Raw genomic sequence first — 22,775 nt, 5'->3', positions numbered from 1 at the left:
TCTTACCAAGCATTTTTATTCTCTTGTTATCATTTTCTGAATAATATAATCTGCGTTCTTAAATCAGTTACAACTATCATTTAGAGAAAATAAAATCTCAGCAGTCAAGTTTTTTAACTACGGACCGTTGTTTATCAATGTGGAGTCATTTCCAAAATAAAAGTATTAAAGACTTAAAAAGCATTTCATCGTTTAAACAGATAACTAAATTGCATCTTTTTAATTCTTCACATTTATATTTTAAAGTTTAAAAAAAATAATTTTAAAAACTTCTTAGTTGTATTTATTAGAACATTTTTGGAAACTCTTTTTCTAAATAACGTTGTATAGAACGTTAGGTCAATGTTGTATACAACATTGGCCCAAAATTGTCTGCAACATTGGCCTAACGCTGTATACAACATCGACCCAATATCCTATGTAACATTGGGTCAATATTGTATAAAACGTTAGGCAAATATTATTATAAATTAGCTATATACTGAATTTCAACAACGAATGTTGTATATCGGCCTAACGTTTCAAGTAACATTAGATCGTTGTTACAAATAGATGATTTGCATCGCTAAATTAAAATTTATAGAGAAATAAAAACAAAAATTTATGATACAAGTATAACAATTTATTTAATTTACATAATTTCTCTTTAAATATACATATTGCAAACACCAAACATAAACCAAAAACTAACACATTGAGTTTTAAATAAAAAAATTTCCAATAAAATTTATGGAGTTTCGATATTGGCTAAGCTACTTGTTATTGAATCGTGTTTAGTTAATGATATTTGGCGCCGACAACAATCATCTTTTCTTTTACCATCTCTATCACATGTCTGCATAAGCCATGCTTATTTGACTTCACAACTTCTGCAAAAAAATTAGTTGTTTGTTTATTAATGCACCAAAGAAACATAAGAAATTGAAAGTAATTGTGTAATGCAAAATTGAAACTGAAAAAATAACTTTTCTAAACCACTAACCAATAGCAACATATGCATTCAACATTTTTCCTATTTTTTGTCCTCTCCCCGCATAGTTTAATTTTACAGCTAGACCATTTTTAAAAACTATTCTTAGCAAATAACATATACAATCTCCTTCGTCTTTAAGTTCAATTTGTCCTAAATAATTAACCTGTAAAAATATACAACCTCGCAATAATTAAAAGTACTTTTGGATAGACTTAAACTAACATAAAATCTCATTTACAAAAAACCTTCAAAGAACATTTTGTTTAAGGTACATAATTTGTATAAAAATATACCTAATGCATAAACAAATCATAAAAAAATATTTACCATTTGCTTAAGTATTTTCTTGTCTTTTAATTTTTCTTCTAGAGTACTTAAATACTGCTTTTAGTGGCAATGACACTTTGTTAGGCAAATCATTAATTGGCATATCTTTGTTACCCATTCTAATTATGTTCAACACTTATATCTTGAAACAATAAAGTTAATAATATTCTTAAGAAACTATAGAACAAATTACATATAACATTTAGAATTTATGAAAGTAAATACAACTATCACTAATAAAGCAAATAAAATTTAAGACAGAGGAGCAAATTTTTAATGATAACAATATATACTTGCTGATAGATTCATAATATTTTTATGAACTATGGAATTTGCTGATGTGCATTCAATGGCACTGACACAAAACAGTTCTCGTTAACGTTTGAGATACAGACCGTTTGAGATACAAACGTTTATGTTTATTTGAGATACAAACGTTTGAGATACAAACGTTTACGTTTATTTGAGATACAGACGTTGAGATACGAACGTTTGAGATACAAACAAAAAAATTCACATTAAAACAATGTTTTTCCAACGTTTGTAAATAATTTTTTTTAAATATATTATATAATACTTATATTATATAATATATTATATAATATTTATATATTTATATTATATAATATATTATATAACATTTATATATTTAATAATATTTATTCTGAATATTAACAATAATGCAACTTTTAAAAATTATCTGTATAAATATTGTATTACCTTAGTCTATTAGATAAATCTAAATTAACATTTATATAATAAATAATAATGAACCATTGGCAACTGTTAAAACTTTAAACTCATATGAATACTATGTTTTCTTTCCTAAGAGTTGATTTCAAATGGATTTCAAAGTTTTTGTAAGCTTTGATATGTTAATTATGGCACAATAAAATATTAATTAAAACTCTGACTTATTGACCGTAATATATGAAAAAGTCTTTAAAAAATTGTAAAAGTTAAAGCTATGAATAAAGATTCCAATCATCGGACAAAAAGACTTTTGAATTAAAACTTACTATTTAATAAATTTTGTTCATTCAACTTCTCAGAGCAAACATTAAACTTCTGCAAAGAGTTTGGAGTTACAGAAAAATCCCAAAGTTTATTAATATTTTTTGCATTATTATATAAAATTGAGGATAAATCATTACTAAAATAACCTGAAGAATCATCTACACCAAGATATACACAATTTTTTGTCTCTTCAATCTTTGCTGATCATTTTCGTTGTGTTCCTTTTTTGCAGAGCAGAAGTTTATTATTTTGCTAAGTTCAATCTTGCATTGCTATAAAAATCTATAAATCAATTCATTAATAATTAAGTTATAACTAAAGTTAATGTATAAGATTAAAGTTGTTAACTGTTAGTTACACCCAAACAAAATACGGACGATATCCAATAAAATCAATAAAAAACTAATAAAACCAAGAATAATATCCTTCTGCCTCAGAAAGATGGAATATATACAGAGTTGTTTTGATTTAAATTGATTGTTTTAAATCAATTGATTTAAATTGACTTAAGTCATGATTTCAATAGGACGAATAAAAATCATGATTTAAATTGAGTTTTTTGATTTTATTTGTTTTTAATGATTATTTATTGATCTCATAGTTCAATCAATAATTATAGACTCGTCATTGGCCTTATTATAAAATTTCTGAAAATATTAGAAAGCTCTACATAGTTAGAATTTAGATTCTAGTAACATCAATTTTTGTACACTGTGTTAATATGTTAACATATTAACACTGTGTACAAAAATTGGTGTTATTAAACCATATCTACTAATTAGTAGATATAGTTTCACAACCAAACACAAAAAAAAATTAAACAAAAAAAAACATTTAAAATGTAAAACATCAGCTTCTAACAACTACAATGCCATTGTAGTAGACTACTAAGTAGTCATATATAAAACTTTATATCTAATGACACAAGTGATGTACAATATACAGGTGTTATTAATACCTTTATGAACTAAAAATTAAGCTTTAAACTAAGTAAACTTTTATGAATAAATTAAACAAAATTTTTTTTTTTAATAATTATTATTGTAAACATTTTAGGGCCCAGCAAATCTTCGAGATTCGAATCAGATTTGCGAATCTATATAGGGTTCAAAATTTGATTTTGAACCTTTTTTATTTCGAATCCTTTCAAATTGAATCCTTAAAATAACTTGAAAGAAACATTTGAACTTGGGTGATAGCGAGATAACGAACTTGAGTGCCACCGGACACAAGTTCGCTATCTCGCAGACTGAATGAATTGTATGAAGATGCTTTAATCAAACAAGAAACAATAATTGCCACAGAGAAAATTGGAAAACGTAACATCACCTTTGATCACTAGAAAGCTTTAAATCAGTTTAATTTTCTTGTGATTACACTTCATTATATTTGTGCCAAGTGGTTATTACACAAACACTGCATTAGTGTAATAAACTTAAAATAAAATAATAAAATAATATGTAATGTAATAAAATAATATGTAATAAATAAAATGTAATAAAATAAAATAAAATGTAATAAAATGTAAATGTAAAATGTAATAAATAAAATGTAATAAAATAAAATAAAATGTAATAAAATAAAAGAAGCCATAGAAATTTCAGAAATAACTGCAAAAATTGTCAACTCGCAAGTTGATAAATTCAAATTGGACATATTCTATGCGACTACTGATACAATAAATGCTATGTCTTGTGCTGCTTGTATTATGGAAATAGAATCGAATCCCTATGCAGCTCATGTTTTACAAAGTATTTTGAAATGCTCATTGGAATCTCAACCTGCTCTGACATAAGTGATAAAGGCTACCAAAAAAATCTACCGTTTTTTTCAAAGTTCAAGTTTTGGCTTGGCCGCATTAAACAAAGTTCAAAAATCGGAAGGATTAAAAATAACAACCCCTCCAGATGACTGTAAGACAAGGTTCAGCAGTACAGTGAAACTACTTGGTTGGACAAATAAAAACAGAGTTGCTGTTTCCATGGTTTTGGCTGAATATGCTACATGAAGAAGATGTAAAAAAGTAGAAGATCTTAAAAGAATGTTTAATAGTTCTAGAATTAATAGCTGAGGCAACAGCTAATTTGTTTGTCGATATGAAAGTGGAAATAAGCTTAGTTTTACCTTGCATAAAAGACTTAAAAAACGAGTTGAATGCGTACAAGGCCGTTCACTGTAAAAAGTTGAAAGATGCTTTACTGAGTTGACTGAAAGGTTTGATCTGACAAATACAATTTATGTTACAACCACATATCTAGACTCACGTTTTTCATTGGATCAAACTGAAATCGACATTGCACAGACAACAATTCGACGTCACTTAGAAGCTGTCTGTGCACAGCCAAAAGCAGAGAAAAAAGTAGAACCAATTTCTGTTAAAGTTGAAGCTCAAGTTAATAAACCTTTTGCTGGGAAGTCTATTTTGCTTCACAGAGTACTGTCAAACGCTAAAATTCTGAAAGAAAAAAAATCATGTTATTAAAGAAGAAAATGCTAATAAATTAACCAAAGAGTTTGAGCTGTTTGCAGTGTTTTTACTTGGTTCATCAGACTCATCACTGGACTTTTGGAAAGCGCATGAAGAAAAGATTCCTTTGCTAAGAAAGACTGCTAGAGATTTTTTGTCAATTCAATCATCCAATTGTGCTAGTTAACTCAGTTGGTGGTCAAGTTCTTTGCAATAAAAGACTGTCGTTCACTTCTGCCAATAGTAAAAAACTAATCTTGGCAAGAGCAAACAAGACAAAGTTTTTTCTTAGTTTTTTTGATGGTATAGGCATGACTGGCCTACCAATTGATTATGCTGAAATTTAAATAAATACATGTTTTGTGAAATAGTTTGTTTTTAAATCGAGATTCGGATTCAAGATTCGATTCGAAATTCGTCATTTCATTAGATTCGATTCGAGATTCGATTCGAAATCAAAATTTCGGATTCGCAGGACCCTAATACATTTCAAATGTTTTATTTATTTAATAAAGAAGACATTTTAAATGTCACACAATAAAATTTCGCCGTGGATAGAGTACCGTGATCTATCAACAGCGAGGTGAAAATGAACACCAGTATTAGTTTTACTAAATGGTGAAGCAGTACATAAAATATAGCCAGAATTTGAGATTTTATTTTAAAAAATCTCAAATTCTGGCCATATTTTATGCTATTATATACTCTATTTATTATATACTCTATCCACGAGGCTTCAAAAATGTACAATATTCCATTAGGAAATTACATAAAAAATGAAAGCTTTAGGATCAAGTTCCGAAAAAGCATGGCGAACAGACCAGACTTGATAGTAAAACCGAAAATTTATTTGTCCAAACAATTATTCATATGACTGACTAGAGACTGGGCCGTCCCGAACGAGGGGTGTAGGGGGTGTCATACCCCCAAAGCTGTCATATAAGCAACTTTTAAGAGTTGGCACATTTAGCAAGTTTGGAACTATAGTTTGCAAATTGTAAAAATTGAGACTTTTTTTTTTATGTGTCTCTTGTTGGCTAAAAATACATACAATCGCCCCCCTCCCCTCCCCCATGAAAGATTACTTCGGTATGTTCCTGACTGGAGAGTACCATTTGATTCGTTGGACATAAGACTTTTAGTCAAATCTTATTGTGATAAAATGAAGATAAATGACGCTCAATTCAAAAATAATATGCCTGGGGTAGATTTGGTTCAGTCTTTTATGAAGAGACATTGTTTAACAAATAGTGTTGCAGACAATGTGAAACATAGTAAAGCCGTGGTAAACGAAGAAACCCTTAACAAATATTTTGATAACTTGTGCCTTGAGTTAAAAGATATACCTCCAGAAAATATTTACAACTATGATGAGACCAATATAAAAGACAATCCTGGGTCCAAATCCGTTATTGTTCGTCGTGGCTATAGGAGACGTGTTGAAAAAAAACAAGAATATTCAAAGCAGTCGACCAGTTTAATGTTTTCTGGCAATGCTGTCGGAGAGCTTTTGCCGCCCATGGTTGCTTATAGAGCAAAGAATCTTTACCAGGGTTGGACTCAAGATTGACCATCTGGAACTGTTTATGACATCACTCCAAATGGGTGGTTTGATAGTAGAACATTTACTAGATGGTTTATGGAAGTATACTTACCTGTTGCTATTTCAAAAGCCGGAACAACATTGTTGATTGGGGATAATCTTGGTTAATATTTTTCTCCTGAAGTTATTAAAGCCACAATTCAACTTAACATCAAGTTTACATGTAACTCATCTCTGTCAAAGACTAGATGTTGTTGTATTTAGGGGATTAAAGCAGTCGCGGAGGAGTATTCTTTTAAAGCGGAGAGTAGAAAGTCGTATCAAATGAGAAATCCCAAAGGAACACCTACCTACGCTTTTAAATAAATTGAATAAAACTTTGCGGCCAGAAGCATTGATTAGCGGATTTTGAGCAACGGGGATCTACCCTATGGGCAAAACAGAGGTTATAAAACGCCTTCCAGGAAAATATAAAGATCCTGGTGGTTAAGACACCATAAAGATTTTTAACGAATCAGTTTTAGATATTTTAAAAAATAATCTAGAATTAGGTGCAAATCCACCTGCAAAACGCAAACCACGTAGTCTAAAGGTGAACCAGGTAAAAGAATTCATTGTTTAGAAAAGTGAATGCCATCAAGTTCAACAGTGCTTAACAACAACATAGATAGTAATTGCTACTGTGTTTTATGTAACAAAAAGTGGGTAGAGTTAAGCGATGATGTATGGATTCAATTCGACAATTGCAGTAAACCATATCACCTCCAGTGTTGTGGCCTCATTTATGATAAAGATTATTTTTATGAACTCAATATTGAAAATATCAACTTTGAATGCAGCATGTGTGAATCATTTGAGAAAATGAAGGATAGTGATAGTTAACGTCCTGTTTTATGTAGGATAGCTTTGTAAATATTGTGATACATGTAGATATATTAAAAAAACTAGGTTTTAAAAGTAGTATGTTAATTTTTTAGCATGAACTTAATTAAAAAAAAATATAGTTCCATATTAAATAAACTTTCTGTTATCTGTTTGATCTTTAACAGTATCTCCCCCATTATATTATTGTAATACAGCCTTAATCTAGGATATGAAAACGGTATGTAGTTTTCAATGTCACCCCAAATTGGCTGTTCATTTTCACCCCTTCTCGGAAATACGTATATATTTGTGTAAAACCAGAAAGGTATTTACTTCATAGTGTTGATTAGGCTTACATGTTTTACAGAAAGCTGATAATTATAATGTTCTGTTGCAAAAAAAAAAAAATGGTAATGATTAGGCAAACAGTTTTCTTTCGTGATGCAAAAATGTTCAAAAAGCTTTCATAGTCACCCCCATACACGGTAGCTAAGTCTTAACTTTTTATAATAATAGTAGAAATACATTTTCAAAATTTTAGAAATACATTTTCAAATTTTTTACTTGATTAAAATGTATACAGATTACGCGGAATTAAAGAATCTACCTGCTTTATTCTAATTATAGACCACAAAAAAACGTTTGAAAATATTTACCATACGTTTTTGCCTCAAATTCCTCAAAAAAAAACAACCTCAGAAAAAATATTCAACACTTTATATCAAGGTAGTGAACAAAATGCAAATTAATTTATACTTTCCATTCTAATAAAAATCTTTTTGGGTATTTCATTTTTTTTTCTTTATTTGGAGTTTAAAACTTGTTTTTAAAAACTACATTGTAATTTTATTGAAATAAAAAAGTGTTGTTTTGTTTTGAATTTAGTTTAAATAAAAATTTAACAAACACAATTAGCTGGGATGTAGTACAGTTTTAACCTTTAAGTGTTTATTTATTACAATACAATAACACATTACAATGCAATAATATTGTATTGTAATAATAGAGATGTAATTAAAACATTTATCGTTATTGTATTGCTGAGATGAAAAACAGTTACAATAACCATTGTATTGTTTTTGTTCTAACAATACATCGAAATCTTTAAGACTTTGTATCGTATTGCTGTGATGTAAAACAACTACAATAACTATTGCGTTATTTTGAGGATAAAGCAGTTATAATAAATATTGTGGTGTATTGTATTACAACTTCAAAATGCAATAGCTATTGTATTTTAAAGAATTTAGATTCATTTTCACACACATTTATTATTATTTGGGCACTAGAAATTTAGAGGGCACGAGAAAATCGTTTTTAGCAGTCATTTAACGAATATTAAATTCATGGGGAGCGCGTTGATAGGTATTGATATGTACATATCTATCCCCAGCAGTAAAAGAAAAACTGGTCAAATAAAACTCACTTTTATAGAGCTATATAAAGTTTGCAACTAGGAAAAGTGATATTCAAAAAATAAAATAGAATCAATAATCATATATTAGTTGTATCCTATTGAAATAGAGTACAAATAATACATGATTATTGATTCTATTTCTGGTCGCATGACTAAGTTTTGACATTACAATAGTTTTTTTTATTACTATAACAATAAATTGTTATTCTATTATAAAGATGAATTACAATACAATATTTATTATTATTGTAGTGGGTCATTACTATACTTTTTTTTTTCTGATATTGTTATTGTATCATAAAGATGAATTGCCCCAGTAGGCACAGCGACGTGACAAAAACGTGAATTTCACGTTATTTAGGCACGTGACAATTAGGTGACTTTTTGGTCCCCATGAAATGACCAATTCACGTTATTTATGGACGTGTTTTTCACGTTACTTTTGGCACGTGATATTTAGGTGACTTTTTGGTCCCCATAAAATGACCAATTCACGTGATTTATGGACGCGTTTTTCACGTTACTTTTGGCGCGTGATATTTAGGTGACTTTTTGGTCCCCATAAACTGTCCAAAAGACGTGTTTTTTACGTTAATTTTGGCACGTAATATTTAAGCAATAATTATGCTTTATAATTACAATTATAAGTGTTTGGATTCGTGTAAAGAAAAAAAACTCATCGTCGAGGAAATATTTAATACGTATAAATACATGGTTTTATTAGTCAGTATATTAGTTCTTGACAATACTATATAAATACTATATATATAGTATTTACGCTATGGGATCATCCATAAATGATGCCAGTAGATAGAAGGGCAGTGTGAGTTTAACAATAATTGACAATGGGGAGGGGATGTTGAGACCAAAATAATGTCAATTAAAAAATTGAATTAAAAAAAAAAATATTTTATTTAAAAAAAAAGTAAAACAATTCATTTTAGCTATGAGCAGGTTTTAGAGGTATTTACACCAACAATGTGGTCTAAAACTTCTTGCTTTTGTTGCTTAAAACTGTAGAGGATCATAGGAAAAACAATTTAAATTCAGAAATTAGCTTGCTTATCTGAAAGAACAATTTATGTTTGTTTTTTTTACTTTTAGTACTGTTGAGAATAAATGTATAATTGAACCAGAAAAAAATTGATGGTATATGCATTTTTTATATTATATTAACAATTCAGATATACCATCATAATATGATAACAAAAACTGACATCATTTTCAATGGGAGATAGCAAAAAATTGACTGAGTTTGATAAAGGGTGAAGGTGTTCAATAAACGGGTCATCATCTGACATCATTATGCATAGATGACCCTATAATTTAGGTAAAATAAGTAATCAATTTGCCATATTTCTCTTTAGGAAGTGTAAGAAAAAAGCATTGTTATGCTGAGAACCTACCTATTGAGCAAGCTTTGACCACCTATTTTATAAATTTGTGAGACAGAAGTGGAAGTGCGAATTGCAAAAGAACTAGTAACAATGCTCTAAATTGATTTTAACTTTATAGACTAACATTAATATAGTATTTAGAAATAATAAATGAAGTTTACATGATTTTTATAATTTGTATTTATTTCCATTAATTATCAGTTGTCAGTCTCTATTTTATAAAATGAATTAAAAAACTATTTATTTATAGTATAATAATAATACATAAATACTAGTTTCCTAATGCTATTATCATCACAATGTTAATGGTATTCGTTTTAAAGTGAAAATTTGTATCAATTTTATTGTTTTAATGTTATATATATATATATATATATATATATATATATATATATATATATATATATATATATATATATATATTTATATATTTAAACAACTTTAAAAAGTATTCTACACAATAGAGTGCTTAATGTTCTTAAAAGAACAGAGCAATTATACATTATCAGGAAATCACTTGACTAAATTTTTTTCCATTTGACACAGTGTTTCATCAACAAAGATTCATCAGATTTCTGATGAATTTTTGTTGATGAAACACAGTGTCAAATGGAAAAAAATTTAGTTAAGTGATTTTCTACTAATATATATATATATATATATATAAATATATATATATATATATATATATATATATATATATTATTTTTATTTTATTTACAACACCATTTGATATACAACAAACCCCTACAAAGCTTACAATAATTCAGTTAAGATCTGAGTTATTGAAACGTAATAAATTTAACACCAATAGAAAAGTAAAGCTGTCATCATTTAAAATATAAAGGGCGTTGTCAAAATATGTTGAAAATAAAATTAAGTTACTAATAAAATCACGTTCAACAATGATAAACATTCTTACTGAAGTAAAAAATAGTACTGATAAATTTGAACAAATAAATATAAAATTAACAAAAACAATGAATAAATAAGAACTTTAACTTGAACTTTAACTAAATTTTGAATTTGAATTAATTGGTACTAATTTGTTCAAGCATTACCTTAAAAAATAAGTTTATATAATAAATTTTATGTATAACTAGATATACATATAGTTAACTATCAGGAGTTATATGTATAACTGCATGCATTTTAAAGCATTTTATTTAATTTATATATTACTTTAGATCATATTACTTTGAATACTGGACCCAGAGACTTGCATCAAATTCCCAATTACACTGTGGTACTCCAGATTAAAAATTGAAAAGTTTCTGTAAATATCCTGTTTTTGTTCCTAAATGTAGTTCGTAAGTCCCTTAAGTCTAAAGGACCTTATTATATCTAAAGTTAAAAGTTTTGGAGCATAAAAAAAGTTACAGAAACCCATCTCCATCCTATTTTTTCTTTTTTTAATAAAGAAAATTGGGAATTCTTTGACTTTCAAACCTGCATTTTTTTGAAATGTTGTCAAAAACCAATCTTGCATGCATGGGACACTGCAGTGTCCCATGCATGCAAGATTGGTTTTTGACAACATTTCAACTTGCATCAGTTAATTGTTTACAAATAATTTACTCAAGATCTATATTCAAATAACTATTATATTATCCTAATAATACGTCTATTTGCACAAATCTTAATCTTATTTCTATAAAGAAAGATAAACCTTATTCGTGGTACTTACATACTTGCTTGTCATTCTCTATATTAATATAAAATATTTTCACACAATGTAAACGTAACGCAATGCAATGTCGATTTAAAAATTTTTTTTAGTTTTTTTTAAAAGTTTTTTTTTCAGTTTCCAGCTTTCAAATTAATTCCCATGCAAATCCCACACGAAACCCACGTGGGATTTCCCATCTGTGTAAATACCATATGGTTCCCACATGTAACCCATGTGGGATTACCCACATGAGTTTAAGGTGACAAATTTCCATACGGATACCACATGGAAAAATCCGTCCCATGTAAATCCCATCAATCCCACACGGAACCCACGCGGAGCCCATGTGGGACGCGGTTTTATTTTTCACACATCTTAATAAACAACATAAAAACTTAAAATTTACTATGGAAAAAGAACAATATTATCAAATTGCATTTTTAGATGTTTTTATCAATAAGTCTGTTTCGCTTTCCACATCAGTTTATCACAAAAAAACATATACTGGCTTTTTACTAAAATTTTCCAGTTTTGTTCCCTATTGTTATAAAATTAGTCTTATACGTTGTTTAATTGATAGAACGTATAAAATCAACAACACATGGCTAGAATTTGATAAGGACATAAAAAATCTATCTAATGTTTTAAAAAATAACCAATATCCACCTATAATAATCGACACTGAAATTAAATTATTTGTTGATAAAAAGTTAAATCCATCTGTGATAAATAGTATTGATAACCATAATATAAGATATTATAACCTTCCATTTATAGGTTTTTACTCACATTTTACTAAATCTAAAGTTAATAAAATCATTACAAAGTATTGTAAAGATGTTATAATTGATTTAATTTTCACTACCAACAAATTACAAAACAGTTTATGTATAAAAGATCCACTTCCTAAGCTGCTCAAATCCAATGTTGTTTACAAATTTTCTTGTGCTGGATGTAATGCCAGTTATATTGGAGAAACCTCCAGACACTTAACAAAAAGGATTCATGAGCATCTTACAAGTGACAAACAATCTAATGTTTATAAGCATTTAATTTTATCTGTTAATTGTAAAAATCTAAGTAACTATAGTTGTTTTAAAATTTTGGATACTGCTTCTAACAAAAACAAATTGAAAATTAAAGAAGCATTCCATATTAAATGAGAAAACCCATCTTTAAATAAACAAACTGTTCATTATAATATAAATTTGTCTATCTAGTTGTTTTTTTTTTGCTGTTATTTTGTTTTTTATTTACTGTTTTTTATTTACTTATTTTTTGCTATTTACGGTATCATAATTTGTATTATAATTTGTATTGGTTTGTAACAATTTTATTTGTCTGTTACTATTTCTCTGTAATGGCTTCAAATTTTCATTTAATATTTATATCCAGTTTTAAATTGTAATTTTATCTTTTGAAAATGTAGTATGTTAACTACGAAACATGTCAAGATTAAAAATACCGTGTTTTTCTTTCAAATATGTTCACATTTATGGCTATTGCGTTGCTCAAGACATTAGGAAGAGAACTCTTCCTGATGATCCAGCAATGGTGAAACTTAAAGTTGAAGAAAAAAGTTAGATAAGTGCTTTTTACTAATTTATATATATATATATATATATATATATATATATATATATATATATATATATATATATATATATATATATATATATATATATATATATATATATATATATTAAAATGAGCCATTTTTCATATTAGCAAAGATTGCAGATTTTTGACTAGGAGTTGTAAGCTTTGCAACGTTTTACAATTTTCCAATTAATTTAAGGTGTAGACATTTTGGCTTTTATGTCCGAATATTCTTTAGATAACTCAGTATCATTTTTATATTTATTAATGCAAAAGAATTTTAGGTGATTAGTATACTAAGAGTTAAACGGAGTTTCACATAAGCCTAGATATACTTTTTCTTTGTAGTCAGGTTTATTTGACGACACGGTGGTTGCATAAACTATGGTCTTTGTCTTGCACTGATTGTTCATGGGGCAGATGGATTTGATATCACAGTTGCATGTTTTTTCGTCAGCTGTACTTTGGTTATATAATATGGTCACAAACTTTGCAATATATTTATCGAAATACTATTAAAACAAGCTGCTCATGAAATGCCAAATATCAAATCCATAATTAATTCGTACTACCACAAGATATTATATAACCAAGGTAGAGATGGAGAAAAGACTTGCAACTGCGTTAACAAATTCATCTGCCTATGAACAATCAGTGCTTGACAAAGATTGATTATATCTCTAATATATGTATATATATTAGAGATGCTACAAATAGTGATTTTTGCTGAATACCGAATATTTGAGCATTTCAGCCTACTTCGTTTAAGTGCATATGTTAACTATACTGTGAGCGTTTTTCTTTAATTTGAATATGCTAAAAAAAATTATCATCTGGGGGTGGTAGTGTAAATAGTAAACAGCTATTTCCGAAAGTATATATATTTTATGAAATTAGCTATCATCAAACGGTAAAAGTTTTTTATTATAACTTTCTATTTATAGATTTTAAGTATTAAATATGCTAATTATTTTTTATAATAAAAAAAAAAAAAAAAATCTATATGTAACACTTTTTTATGCGTTTTTTTCCATTAAAATCTGGTTTTCAGTATCCGAATAGTAAAAAAAGTAGCCGAGTAGGCGGAATACCGTCACCAAACATTCGTGGCATATATTAATTATAACACTGAAATACTACTGTAAAGTCACACTAAAAAAGAAACAATTTCACACTATATTCTTACAAAAAAAATTACGCTGGGTACAAGTCAAAAAACTTTTTTGTGCTTATTTTAATGTTTCTCTCTTGCAAAAACACAGTGTATTAAAATGTTTTTTCACAATACAAATTTTTCCAACTCAAATTTTATAGTTAAAATTTATGTTGGATAATTTCTCTAAAATTAATTATTACAAATCTGTTTAAACAGGCTAACAAAATTTATTAAAACCAATTAAATTTGTTGACAATGTAGTGTTAAGGATTATTCATGCGCTTTTTCATTGAAAATACTATTTATATAATTTAAGTTGTGGTAAAAATAAACAATACTGTAAGGTCATGTGTTTTATATGTACAGCGCATATGAAACCCATGTATAGTTTTTTTCACAAATTTATTTAAGATTATACTCTTCGGTGCTTAATACACCGAGGTAGGGGGGGGGGGGTAGTTCTAGTTAACAAGACAAAAGTATGCATCTGTTAACAATTAAGCTGATCTTTAAAACTTTTAATGACCTTGACCCAAACAGTATTAGCATATTAGTTAAAATGACAATAAATAAACGAGTAAAATAATTGAATTATATTTTATTTAAAAAACTTTTTAAGTTGTATTATTATACAATGCTCTGACAATTTTCTATTTAGATTTTAAACGTGATTTTTCCGGCTTAAGATTAATATCTATATAAGTATCTAAAATTTTGGATACATTATTTCAACATTGTCGCATCATTACTTTGCTTCAATACTGTCGCAACATTACTTTGCTTCAATAATATCTAATTAATACTTAGAGGCGTAACAATTAAATAAATTTTTTTTGAAGCTGGTTAGAAGAGAACCCTTTTTATTTTTTTGGTGCTAACTTATAGGTTGTTAAATTTAAACCACTTAGAAATTCTATCAATTTTAGTGTTCATATTGTTAAACATGTTGTTAACAAACAAATGTTGTTAGGGTTTTGTTAGTTAAAAAAACACTGTGTCACTGAACAAACTTCAGGTTGAGAAAAATTGCTCAAAAAAACTGTTTGAATATATTGATGCCTAAATGTCAGGTGACTCTAAAAATATATTCAAAAAACTGTAATATTCTGTCCTGATGAAATATGGCATTTTACAAGTAACAAAAACTTTTTTTTACATGTTCATATCAAATCATTTAAATGAAAAATCATATTCTATCAAAATATTCATTTGAAACTTTCTTTTAAGATTAATTTAACAACATATTTCATAATTTATATTAAATCCAATGAAGAAGTTATCACTTGATTAAGTAAAACGCCAAGCTTTTCTTTAGTCATTCTTTCGCAAAAAAAAAGGCTTGCACAATATGCTGCACACCATGCTTGCACAACTAACGAATTAACTTAGTCTACTTTTAGTTCACTCAATAAAGATTTTTTTATACTCTGGATACAACTTCAGTAATCCAATCTTTCCATCTAAAACTCAATAAACATACTTACACTATCTCACTAAGTACTTTCAAATTCATAAAATAGCAGGTGAGGCCTTGAAGGAGAAAAGGGTGTTGCTTATGGGTAACATATTCAGTTGCTAAAAGAAAAGGAGCCAGTGCAAAACCACACGCAGAAAGACCAGGGCAAAAATGTATATGTATATGTATATATATATGTGTATATATATATATATGTATGTATATATATATATATATATGTATATATATATATACATGTATATATATATATATGTATGTATATATATATATATGTATGTATATATATGTATATATACATATGTATATATACACATATATGTATGTATATATATATATATGTATGTATATATATGTATATATACATATGTATATATACACATATATGTATGTATATATATATATATGTATGTATATATATGTATATATACATATGTATATATACACATATATGTATGTATATATATATATGTATGTATATATATATATGTATGTATATATATATATGTATATATATATATATATACATGTATATATATATATATATATGTATATATATATATATATGTATATACATATATATGTATATATATGTATATATATATATATATATATATATATATATATATATACATATATATATATATATATATATATATATATATATATATATATATATATATATATATATATATATATATATATATATATATATATATATATATATATATATACAGGGCCGTATTTAAGGGGTGGTTTGGAGGGGCAATAGCCCCCTCTGGAATATGTCAAGGGGACGCCAAAGTTTTTATGGAGACTATAAAAAGTTTTCGGAAAAATTATAAACTTTATTATTATTAAAATAATATTATAATACAAAATACTAAATATTAGGTAATTGATAATTGTACAATATTGTAAATTGTTATTTGTTTCCCAATCTGGGAATATTATTTCGGCCTCCGTCATAGATGAGTATAGCGGCGACCACAGTCACGGTAAAATATATTATACTTATATAGTTATAATTAATATATTTATTATTGATATATAATGAATCAAAAAAACAAACTTAGCGGAGCTGCAAACAAAAAATGAAAACTGAAAATTGAAAATAATATTTCAAAACTTCCAAAAATATTTGATTTTTTTTCAAAACAAGAAATAAAAGGTAAGTGTTTTTAGCAACTGTCGGTTATTAGTTTTATCTTTTATAATCTAGCTCTCTAGTTACATTTAATACATTTTTAAAATAATTAATATTACTTTAGTTAAAATTACATTAATATAATAACTTCATTATACACTTTGTTGGTTTAAAAAAAATTAAGAAAATGAAGGATCACCAAGTGAAATTGAGTCTGTTGTATTGTCTAAGAAAACAAGTAGTCAAGTATCACACCACAACACTAGAAATATTAATGATTTACATAAAGCAGGCTCCAGTGATGTTCCATTGTAAGTAATTTCATATGTTTTAAAATATTCCTTTGTAATAATAAGTTACATATTTATAAATAATGTTGGCATTTTATAATTGCTGACTGGAACCAACCTTGTATGAAAAATAAATTAAAATTCCAGTATTTTCAATTGTGCCTAATTGTTTTAAAAACTAGCCTGAGATCTTATTAAAAGAATATGTTTCAGTATTTTATTAATTTAAATTTTTATTGTCGTTTTAGAAGTAACAAGAAAGAAAATGAAGAGGCACTTAGTGAAATTGAGTCTGTTATATTGTCCAAGAAAACAAGTAGTCAAGTATCACTCAATAAGACTGGAAATATTAATCTGGATATCGATGTTTTACATAAACCAGATTCCAGTGATATTTCAGGGTGAGTAATTTCACAATATTTTAAAATATTTCTTTATAGTATATACAATTTTTATAAAATGTTAGTTATTTATCTTTGTTGACTTGTGTAAATCTCCTATGTAAAATTAGTAAAATTTAAAATTAAACCTAACCAATAAATGTTGTTTAAAAAAAATAAATATCAATTAAATAGATTATTAGAGAATAAATTACTTAAATTTGTAACATATAGCCATATAGGTATAGCAAATAGTGATTATTATTAATTATTGTTTTTTTTTAATTTGTGGAAATTTTAGTTCTGACCCAGGATTGTGGAATTTAGACGAGAAAACAAGAGATTATATTTGTAGAAATGGATTCAGCCAAAATATAAATGCAGATTTTACACATTCCAAAAAAGAGTATCTCATTGTACATAAATCCGGAGGTCATCGCACTTTTAATAGGTACTTAAATAAAGATTGGTTTAAAACTGTATTAGTCAATGGAGAGACATGCCAACGAGATTATTTATCCTACTCAGAAACAAATGGATCAGTGTATTGTATCCCTTGTAATATGTTTGAAAACAAGACTGTTTTTTCTAAAAAAGGAATATCAAATTGGAAATATCCAGAAAAATTGATAAAACATGAAAATTTAGAAGGACATAAAATTTGTGTATACAAAATGAAACAACGGGCAACTGATTTAGGCCGAATAGACACTACAATTACTCGTCAATTAAAAATAGAGACAAGTTATTGGATTAATGTGCTAACTCGAGTATGTTCTGTAGTGAAGTCATCAGCTAGTCATGGATTACCATTTAGAGGAACTGAAGAAAAGTATAAATCTTCTGTTGCTAATAGTGGTAATTTTATTATGGCAATGGAATTAGTTGCAGAATATGATCCTTTTTTGTGTCAGCATATAAATAAATATGGGAATCCTGGTAAAGGAAATACATCATATTTATCTTTTTATACTTATGAGCAGTTCATAAGTATAATGTCAGAAAAAGTCCTAGAAACAATAATTAAAGAAGTCAAAGCGGCAACATACTTTTCAATTAGTATTGATTCAACCCCAGATATAACTCACATTGACCACTTTCTTTTATTATAAGGTATGTATTACCAAATGGAGAACTAGTGGAACGTTTTAATGGGTTCATTGACGATGCTGGGCATAAGGCTGAGTCGTTAACTGACGCTATATTTTCTATATTGAAGAAATATGACTTAAATGTTTGTTTTCTTAGGGGCTAGTCTTATGATAACGCCAAAAATATATCTGGCATATATTCCGGTCTCCAAGCAAGAATTAAAGATGTTATTTCCTTAGCTGATTTTGTCACCTGTTCCGCTCATTCGCTAAATCTAATTGGAATGTGTGCTGCTAGTTGTTGCGAAGAAGCAAACAATTTTTTTTCATTTATCCAAAACCTATATGTTTATTTCTCATCTTCAACTTATCGCTGGAGCTTATTAAAAAAATACAATAATTCCACTCTTAAAAGTTTTTCAGATCCTCGTTGGTCTGCTCGAGATGATGCTTGCCATAGTTTGAAAACAAATTGGGCTGGCGTGAAAAAAGCATTATTAGATTTGAAACATAATAAACTACAAAAACCACTTACAAGGTCAGAAGCTGAGGGACTACTTTGACCAAGTTTTGGAATGATGTACTTCATACATTTAATAAAACTAGTAAACTATTACAGTCTGTTCAAATAGATTTGAGTACTGTAGTAGAGTTATATAATTCATTAGTTGCTTACATTAGTTGCATTATGTTGCATACATTAGTTGCTGTATTTTAAATCTGTACGAGAAATATTTCAAACCTATGAAGACGCAGCAAAAGAAAAATTTATAGATTGTAATGAAATTCCGGAATTTGATAATAAACAAAGAAAACGAAAAAAACATTTTGATGAACCCAATGATCCTGGTTATACATTTGATAGCCAAAACAATTTTAAAATTAATACATTTTATGTCATATGTGACAATTTAACAGTCGAACTCAACAAAAGAAAATCTGCTTATGACAGTATAATATCTAAATACAGCTTTATTTTAAAAATATATGAACTAGACCCTTCAAAAATACGTGAAGATCCAAAAAAATTGAAAACTATCTACAAACAAGATCTAAATGAATCCTTTGAAAATGAATGTGTTCATTTTCAAAGTGTATTAAAATTAACCACCAACCCTCCGAAAACTCTATTAGATATGAGTAAATTTATAAAAGAAAAAATTAGTTACAATTTTTTCTTATGTTGATGTAGCTTTAAGAATGTTCCTTTGTAATTTGGCCTCCAACTGTTCAACCGAAAGGTATTTTTCTACACTCCGTAGAATAAAAAATTATTTAAGATCATCTATGTCTTCAGAAAGACTTAAAAGTCTTGCAGTTCTTAACATAGAAGCTACTCTTACAAAGAGCTTAAATTACTAAGATGTGATAAAAACATTTGCGGCAAAACAAGGAAGACAAAAAATGAAGTAATGATTTTTATATTATAATGTATTTAATAGGATGTTATATATTTTATGTTTATTTTATATTTTATTAGTATATTACCTATATTATTCTGTTATTTTTTACCTAGCAAGAAAAAAAACCGGAAGTAATTATTTTATATATTATAATGTATTTAATAATATGTTATATACTTTATGTTTATTTTATATTTTATTAGTATATTACCTATATTATTCTGTTATTTTTTACACTTTTAAATATATTAATAATATTTACTAGGCCACTGCATAAGCCTTTTTTTATTTTTTTTATTTTATTTAAATACTAAATACAGACACCACAAATCCCTATAATTAGTATTAGTAGTATTACTTACCAACTAGTTTTAAATTTAATTATATATACCGTAACAAGGAGTTATTTTATGCCTTGCGGTCCTACTTGAATCAACTTTCAGAAAATTTGAGTTTCATGTCTCTTCTGTTCAAACGTTTAAAAAGTGGTGCGTTTTTTTCTATTTTTTAATTTATATATGACTAATTCTGTTATGAAACTATATTGCCTTTGCCGCACACTAAATAATTTAACTTTAAGTTGGATGTCAAAAATGAACTGAATTTGCTAGTGAAATTCACTTGACAGAATTTTTATAAATCTAAAAATAAAAAATCTCTGAGTTTGCTAGATTAACACTTTGGTAAAAAGATTAGAATATTTTTTTAACTATTTTTTTATTTAGCTGTGAGAAAAAAATAACTAATCACATTTAAATTAATTTTTATGTAAAAATGGGGTTACTTTAATTCGGACTTAAAGTAACCCCATTTCATTTAAATCTTCAATCATTTTATTTATATTAAATAAATAAACTTTTTATTTATTTATTTTGGTGGTATGATTTATTTCTTTATTAAATGTATTATTATCATTGTTATTATTATAACAAATATAATAAAGTTAAAGTCATTAACATTAAATATAATATTATTAATATATATAATATTATATGTTAATGACTTTTTTGTTGTTGTTGTTTGTCTGTTTTTGAATTATGGTAAGTTTCTGCTTTGAATTAGTTTTTACTTACTATTTGCAATATTCATTGCTCTTCACAAAAGTTCCTTTACATTTTTTATTCATAATAATAGTATTGTAATAATTTTACAAAAACTGCATTTTATACTGTAAACAGTATTTTTGTTGTTGGTAAAATATATTGATTAATTTATATTTCAGCTTATGAAAATGCCAAGAATGTATTCTAGGAGACCGGACTCCAGAAAATATGAAGATTATTCTCAAGAAAAGCTCCAAAAGTGCCTTAATGCTATTAATGAAGGCAGAATGAGCCAGAGAGTAGCATCTAAACAATTTGACATATCTAGAACTACTATCCTAAGTAAACTAAAGCTAAAACACAATGGACAACCAGGACATTCTACAACATTTACTGCTTTGGAAGAATCTGCTGTTGTTTCTCACATCTTGGCAGTGTCTGAGTTTGGATTCGCTGTTGATGAAATGGATTTTAGATTTATTGTAAAGGATTATCTCTCTTCCCAAAACAAAACTATTCCACAGTTTAGAAACAATTTTCTAAGACTTATTTTTAAAAAGATATCTTATGCTCACCACGCGATTGACAGCTAATATAAAACGTAATCGCGCTGCTGTTAACGAAAAAATCTTAAGCGAGTTTATTGAAAACCACTTCCAAATTGTTACAAATGTGCCAGCAGAAAATATATACAACTATGACGAAACAAACCTAAGTGAAGACCAAGGCCGCAAAAAAATTATTTGTCGTAGAGGTTGTAAATACCCTGAAAAAGTAATGAACTCATCAAAGTCCAATATCTAAGTCATGTTTTGCGGCAACGCTGCTGGATGTACAATACCACCTTATGTTGTCTACAAATCAGAAAATCTGTGGTCAACGTGGACTGAAAACGGTCCCCATGGAACTAGGTACAATCGCACAAAACATGGATGGTTAGATAGTATCACATTTAAGGAGTGGTTTACTGCTCATCTGCCTCCTATACTAAAAAAAACAACTAGAAAAAATGTTATCATTGGGGATAATTTTATTATCACACATTAGTCAGAATGTTTTAAAACTGTGTAAAGTAAATAACATAGTATTTGTGTGTTTACCTCCTAACTCGTCACATTTGACACAGCCTCTAGATGTTGCCTATTTTAGGCCATTAAAAAGTAAATGGAAAACTGTTTTGAATTCATGGAAAGAATCACCTACAGGTAAAAAATCAACAACACTTCCAAAAGGATGCTTTCCATCACTACTAAAAAAGTGCTGGAATTAATAAAAGACACTTCAAATAAAAATTTAATATCAGGTTTTGCTATGTGTGGAATTTATACTTGTAATAAAGAACCTCTTATTAATCGGTTGCCACTGCAGGATCGATCATCTGTTGATCTAAATCTTATTTCACAAGCATTTATTAGTCATTTGAACGACAATTGTGCAGACCTTGGAACTTCAATATTAAAGCGCAAAAAGAAACTAAATGTTCCAACAGGAAAAAGAATCTGTCCAGACTCAGAAGAA

General features: G+C 27.3%; 1 long non-coding RNA gene across 4 annotated transcripts in view; it reads right to left on the bottom strand.

Moving 5' to 3' along the window:
• Window positions 1-600: 600 nt before the first annotated feature.
• Window positions 601-22,775, bottom strand: part of LOC136078342 (uncharacterized) — a 24,779-nt gene continuing 2,604 nt past the window's right edge. The window contains exons 1-5 of one of the 4 annotated variants that reach the window (XR_010637741.1): window positions 11,693-12,002; window positions 2,464-2,599; window positions 1,301-1,442; window positions 983-1,136; window positions 601-869 (exon numbers count right to left, since the gene is read on the bottom strand). This is a non-coding gene — a long non-coding RNA (uncharacterized LOC136078342). Of the gene's footprint in view, window positions 870-982; window positions 1,137-1,300; window positions 1,443-2,463; window positions 10,200-11,692; window positions 12,003-22,775 lie in introns of those variants that run through there. The other 3 variants (XR_010637740.1, XR_010637742.1, XR_010637739.1) reach the window with 3 other exon arrangements.

This window comes from Hydra vulgaris, chromosome 03 (assembly GCF_038396675.1).
Source record: "Hydra vulgaris chromosome 03, alternate assembly HydraT2T_AEP".
NCBI classification, from domain to species: domain Eukaryota; kingdom Metazoa; phylum Cnidaria; class Hydrozoa; order Anthoathecata; family Hydridae; genus Hydra; species Hydra vulgaris.
This window is presented reverse-complemented; position numbering and strand designations above follow the sequence as displayed.